Source organism: Natator depressus, chromosome 11 (genome assembly GCF_965152275.1).
Source record: "Natator depressus isolate rNatDep1 chromosome 11, rNatDep2.hap1, whole genome shotgun sequence".
Lineage (NCBI taxonomy): Eukaryota > Metazoa > Chordata > Testudines > Cheloniidae > Natator > Natator depressus.
In genome coordinates, this window is record NC_134244.1 from 10254711 (window position 1) to 10262099 (window position 7389).

The following is a 7389-nucleotide window of genomic DNA, read 5'->3' on the forward strand; positions in this document are numbered from 1 at the left end:
TTCTGTTGGATGTTAGGAATCAAATAGGACAATGTTATTACAAATTGGAGAATTTGGGGCAGGCGCAGTGCCTTGAAAAACTTTAAATTCATTTTTTAAAATGGACTAGCTGTCAATTTTGCGGTATCTTTTTAACCAACCTTTGAGGAAATTTAAGATAATTCCTGAAGTTGTGAATTTAGATTATAACCTTTTTGAGGATTATTTTCTTACCTGTATTTATAGTAGTACATTTAGTGTGCAAAAAGTCTAATATCTACAGACAGTTTTTGCAAGGCCTGTTAGGAGCATGAGCACTTCCACTGAAGTGAATTGAGGTTACTCATGGATAAAGTTGAGCAGATGTATGTTTGCTGGATTGGGGCTTTTGTCTCAATTTATTTCATGTATTTGTTCTCAGGATTAACAGCTTGCTTATCTGGAGGAAAGGGAAAACAATAACAAAGTAATTTGAAAATATGTACACATTGTAAAGCACTGTAGTTGTTTTCATTAGATCTGGAGACGTATTTGGCGGAGAAAAACCTATTCTAGTAGCAATTAGTCCTATATTGCCATAGTCCCTCTCCCAAACAATTTACAGTCTTAAATTATAAATAGTTTCTCTAGACCTGTGGTTCTCAAACCTTTGTACTGGTGACCTCTTTCACATACCAAGCCTCTGAGTGTGACCCCCTTATAAATTAAAAACACTTTTTATATATTCAACAATTTATATATTCATTATAAATGTTGGCTGCAGAGCAGGTTTTGGGATGGAGGCGACCCCTCATGTAATAACCTCGTGACCCCCTGAGGGATCCTGACCCCCCCAGTTTGAGAACCCCTGCTCTAGACTATTGTTCCATGGTTGGTATAATAATGTTAATTTTTCTGTCATTAAAACGTGTTGAAATCCTGTTGGCTATTTTCCCTCCTACAAGCAAAGAACACTATTGTGTTTCCAAATGCAATAAATTCCTGTTGAACTTGTGTGCAGAGAGCTTGGACGGACAGCATCAGCACATGCAATCCAGAATGTGTCTAACTGAGAATGGAGTGAACAGTGCGTCTTATTTGTTATAGTCTTCCACCTCACAAGCATTGAGGCACTGAAAAACACAAATTGCTGCACACAATTAAAATATGTTACTGTTTCAGAACATGCTGCAGCAGCAGCAGAAACATCTGGGGTGGCCAACCTGTGGCTCCGGAGCCACATGTGGCTCTTCAGAAGTTAACATGCGGCTCCTTGTATAGGCACCAACTCCGGGGCTGGAGCTACAGTCTCCAACTTTCCAATTGCTGGAGGGTGCTCACTGCTCAACTCCTAGCTCTGCCACGGAGTCTGCCCCCACTCCACCCCTTCCTGCCCCCTCCCCTGAGCCTGCCATGCCCTCCTCCCCCTCAGAGCCTCCTGCACACCACAAAACAGGTGATCGGGAGGTGTGGGGAGGGAGGGAGAGGCACTGACTGGTGGGCCTGCTGGTGGGTGGGAGGCTCTTGCAGGGAGGGAACTGATGGCAGGGGGGCACTGCTGATGTATTACTGTGGCTCTTTGGAAAGGTACATTGCTAAATTCTGGCTCCTTCTCAGACTGGCCACCCCTGATCTACTGGCTTATGTGAAGTGGAAGGAGAAGACACAGCAAGTTTATTTTTGAACATAATGCAGGCCTATCCCTTTTAATTTTCCTGACATTTTCAAATCAAATCCTATCCTGGACCTCGGCAGTCATCGGGTCGAATGTGATGGTGTTTCACCTGACAATTAGCATTTCATCTATATCTTTTTTTATTAAAGTTCATGAGCTGGAGAATTTTTCTTGAATGTTAAATGCACTACTATTGTGGTCCTGACCTACAAACCTGAATATTAACACATTTTGTTCATGGTGAGAGGCATCAGGAGTAGCATCACATATGATAGGATAATAGATGGCTTTTTCTTTTGCTGCAAGAATGGCCTTTTGCCCGCTTTTACCACATAATTCAATAAACTCATTCTGACTCTCTCATGAGAGGTAATGTACCTGTCCTTGATTTGTTCTACCCTCTGTCTGCTTCTGTTTGACTCTAGCCAAATGGCCCTGAGTTATGTTGTCATGATGATCTAGTAACTCAAGAGTTCCAAGAAAGTTACCATTGTATGGATCATCAATCAGATTATCTCCTTGAAATGCTATGCCTTTTGAAGCAAGATGTAAGATAGCATCCAACATTTTTTCCAGTATTGCTGTCCATCTTGCAGCTTTGTTAATATTTGTTTTTGTTTCTCATATGTTTTTCCTATCCACATCATAACGCCTACTCTGATTCCTTCCACTGGCAGTAGTGGGTTTTATGGTCTCTGCTCTTTTCATGTTCGGGAAGTTTATGATGTAGGTTGAGACATTTTTTTCATAGCTTGAGAATACTCTTCACTTTTTGCCAGTGTACTGCACTGTTTGTTTGTCCTCCCCTCAGAAAATAGCCAACAGGGGAAGCAGTACAGTGCTTGGTTGGTAGCCCTTCAAACAAGCCAATCTCTTGTAATCTTTTCTCTATTGTTGGAAGTCTTACATTTGAGAAGAAATTCAGGAAAATTATGGCCATCAACATCTTTTTGGCACAGACTTCACCAGTGTCTGCATTTCTTTTAAATTCAATACACCAGATAGAACAATTTTTGGATGAACAGAATCTGTAAATTGTTTAGGCCACAATCATGAATCAGGTAAAAAAAACCATGAATCAGTAAACAGAAGCAGGAGAGATTAGTGCTGCACTTGCAAATCTTCCTCTGAGCTTGGTGGTGTTAGACTCTTTGAAAGTTATTAAACTGGAATCATATGATTCATCTGCCTCCTTTCATTCATCAGTTTCCACAGTCTCTCTATTGAAATTACCTTCACCTTGCTGTGTGTGTTCATCCAGTTCCCCAGTTTGTGCATTGCTTGAGTCAGACTGTTGGGAGGTCTTCTCTGTTTGGAAAAATTGGAGGATTTACTGTTGTCCATTAGCCAGAAACTTGAGGAGTTTAAAGAAAAGAAGCTATCTGTTTTGTATTACCAGCAAGACATGGCAGTGTGGCACATATATGAATAATACACCAGTGACAAATGCCCTCTAGGCACCCTGCAGGTACTGTACCCTGTCCCTGTGATGTTGTCTCAACCCTTCTAGACACCCTGGAGGACCAGCTCACTGTTCCTTGTCTCTGGGATCGGTTATTAACTCTCGGACCTTCTAAGCTGTAAAGTTTTGGGGCTCAACCAGACCAGTAAAGGGTTCTGTTACCTCCTGCCTTGTAACTTCGGGTGCTTTAATGCTATGCTGCTATGGCTCAAAGCCCTGATACCAGTTGCCAGCCTACGAGGATAAAGGTCTCACCCTGGCTTCTGTCAGCCTAGTTACTCCTTGCAGGGTGACCACAAGAGCGCTTCTGGTTCCGAGTCTCCCCAAATCTTTCTATCTTGAGATCTTAACTACCAGGAACTTGAACTTTTCCCCTCTGGTTTGTTACCTCTGAAGGAGTGAAACCTGCCCCTATTATCAGTACGCTTTGGGGTACACACTCCATTCAGTGTGCACACCAGAGACCTGCTTGGGATAAGGATAAATAAAATTATTTAATAGAATAATCAAAGATGAAATAGTAAGTAAAATCAAACACAAGTTACACAGAAAATAAACATAAAGATGCAACTTCAGGCTTTGCACTTTTATATTGTTGCCTCTGACCAGTTTCCCAGCATGTGCTCTGCTGTCAGTGCCTGGATGCTAGTACTCAGTTTCTGGATGTCCTTCACTTAAAACCCCTTCTCCTTTAAGGGTTTGCAGTTTTTCTTCTTCTCAGACTATGGTGATTTTCATGGTGGGGGAAATTCTTTTCTCTTAAGCCCTGTTTACACTGGCAAGTTTCTGCATAGTAAAGCAGCTTTCTGCGCTGTAACTCCCGAGGTGTACACACTGCCAAGCCACGTAGTGTGCAGAAACTACTCAATTGTAGTGCTGTAAAAAAACCACCCCAACAAGAGGTGTACAGCTTTCTACGCTGGGGCTACAGAGCTGTGGTGCCAATGTAGACACCATGGTCGAATACAGTGCTGCGATTGGCCTCCGGGAAGTGACCCACAATACCTGTTCTCACCTCTCCGGTCATCAGTTTGAACTCTGCTGCCCTGCCCTCCAGTGACCAACCGTCATCCCCACCCCTTAAATTCCTTTGGAATTTTGAAGTCCCCTTCCTATTTGCTCAGTGACACGTGCAGTGGTCTCAGCGCATCTTTCCAGGTGGCCAATGCCTGCTCCGCTCACCAGGCGATCACCCGCTTGGAGCAATGCTGAGCTGCTGGACCTCATCAGCAATTGGGCAGAGGAGGCTGTCCAGTCCTAGCTGCGCTCCAGCTGTAGGAATTATGATACCTATGGACAGATTTCACAATGCATGACAGAAAGTGGCCATGGCCGGGACACATTGCAGTGCGGGATCAAAGTGAAGGAGCTGTGGAACGCCTACCACAATGTGCAGAAGGGTGCTGTGCCCACGAGCTGCTGGTTCTACAAAGAGCTAGATGTGATACTTGGTGGCAACCCCACCTCCACCGTGAAGACCACTGTGGATATTTCAGTGGCTCATGTGCCAGTCTAAAGTGGATCGAGCCAGGAGGAGACAATCTGGGAGGGGCACCCAGAGGCAGATGATGACTCGGAGGTCAGAGATGCATGCAGCCAGGAGCTCTTTTCTACCCCGGAGGAGGCTAGCCAGTCACAGCTGTCAGATGTTGCCAAGCACAAACAGGAGAAGAGGCCCCGGTAAGTGGATTTGATTTGGGGAATCGCTTTGGGAAGTGAGTTGTTGGGTGCAGCAGGGTTGCAGAAAACAGGTTTGTCTCCCACTGCATGCCTAGTCTGAGCGGCGGAACAGGCTGTTGATTGACTTCCTCACTTCAGGGGATCTCCCACAGAGATCTCCCGGAAACTCTCGTGGAGATACTGGGCAATCCGCTGCTGCAGGTTCTTCGGCAGAACTGCTTTGTTTCTTGCCCCATTAACAGTAACTTTCCTGCTCCACTGTGCTGTCACGGAAGGGGGACAACATTGCTGCCTACAGGCGAGCCACATAGAGGCCAGGGCGGAAGTCACGTCTTGGAGAAGACCCTCCCTTGATTCACTGCTCACCCTCAGCAGCGAGATATCTTCCATAATGATCACCTCCTATGGAAAGTGTGGGGACAGGAATGATTATCAGCACTCCCGCCCCATAGTGGTAGCTCTCCCCAAGAGCCACGTGTCCAGTGTACAGCAGGGTCCGGGAAGAGTGATTTACCCTGCCCCTGCAGCTACTCACCATTTTGGGGGGCTTGTGGCTCATGTGTGTTTGCCTGGGGTCAGCCAGTTAGTGACAGGTGTGTGAGTACTGGCTGTGTTTTAAATCATTGAATCAGTGTTGTCTGAGAACAATACTACTTCTGTAAAATATTGTGTTTAAACTTCACAGAGATGACCTTGGGGGCCCAGCCTCCCTCTTTGTTATCAGCGGCTGAACGGCTGTGCAGAATTAGAAAGCATCCCAGAAGAACTAAGGAGGACTTTCTGCGTGATGTTATGATGCACTCTGCCACTGAGAAACAGGAATGGAAGGAGTGGCGGAACAGCTAGAAGAGGGACCGAAAGGAGAACGTGGCACGCCAGAATGAAGCCACGTAGCGGCTCTTAAAAGTTATGAGCGCCAAGCAGACACACTCCAGGCGATACTAGCTCTGCAAACTGAGCAGCTCTGCACCTGCCCTCCCCTTCAGCTGCTGTCTCAAAACTCTTTCCCATGCTCCCCCCAGACACCGCCAACACACGGTTATCAACCTCCTGGCTCCAGTCTATATCCGTGGCATTCCACTCCTCCCCCCTCACCGTCCAGCACTGCGGACTCCCACTACCCACTTCACTCAACACCCATCCCTCTGCAGTTTGGCCCTGCTGAAACACAGAACCTGCTGCATTGTACTCTGAAGGAGAAGGCTGGACATACACAAATCTTTAGCTGTCCCAGAACCCCTCCTCCCATCCCCCTCACTGCTGGGTTTTTTTGGTTTGACTCTCTTCTCTGGTTGTTTTTTAATAAAAGAATTGTGTTGGTTTGAAAGCAATCTTTATTCTATTAATTGAAAGCAAAAAGAGCCCTGCAAAGCAACATACAATTATGTTTAAACCCACATATTGCATCATCTGTACCAATCACCTCCTAGCATTACAAGCACTGCACTCCCGAGCATAGCAACAAATATTAGTCACTTTCAACTTCAAATTGCTGCCTCAAGGCATCCCTGATACTTACGGCCCCACGCTGCGCCCCTCTAATAGCTCTGGTCTCTGGCAAAACTTCCACCTTGCGGTGCCCCCCTCCCCCCTCCCCCCCCCCCCGGCCTCTCCTGCACATTGGTTCATTGAGGGGCAAATCTCAATGAGCCTTTATAGACCCCAGGGGCCAGCTGTGCCCAGGGGCTGCTCCCCAGACCAGGTTCCCCCCTCCCTGCCCGCTGAACTCCCCTCGAGGGTGCACAGCCCCCCCGCAAATCCACCCCACCCCGGCTGCCCCCGCCCCTGAGTCCACTCACTGGCTTTGCTGGGCTTGGGCAGGGAGGAGCCGCCTTCCGGAGGCATCGGAGAGCCAGAGCGTCCCGCTTGCGGTGGCTGCAAGCCCCAGCCATGGAGGAGCCAGTGCGGCGCAGGGGGGCAGCAGCCCTGCAAAGGCAGCGGTGCCGCTAGTGGGGAGAAGCCACGCCCCCTGCCCCTCCTGCCCAGGCTGCGGCCCGGCACCCCCCTGCCGCCCCCCCCCCCACCCGGGGCTCCTGCAGGCTGCAGCGGATGCATGTGGGCGCTGGCCCCCATGTGCCCCCACGGCTCCCTGCTTGCCTAGGGTTACCATATTTCAACAATAGGAGAGCCTCGCCCTAGCCCTGCCCCATCCACTCCCCACCCCCTGACTGCCCCCCTCAGAACTCCCAACCCTCCCCCCCCCCGGCTCCTTGTCCCTTGACTTGTCCCTTGCTACAAGAAGGATGTGGAAAAATTGGAGAGAGTCCAGCGGAGGGCAACAAAAATGATTAGGGGACTGGAACACATGAGTTATGAGGAGAGGCTGAGGGAACTGGGGATGTTTAGTCTACGGAAGAGAAGACTGAGGGGGGATTTGATAGCTGCTTTCAACTACCTGAAAGGGGGTTCCAAAGAGGATGGCTCCAGACAGTTCTCAGTGGTAGCAGATGACAGAACAAGGAGTAATGGTCTCAAGTTGCAGTGGGGGAGATTTAGGTTGGATATTAGGAAAAACTTTTTCACTAGGAGGGTGGTGAAACACTGGAATGTGTTACCTAGGGAGGTGGTGGAATCTCCTTCCTTAGAAGTTTTTTAAGGTCAGGCTTGACAAAGC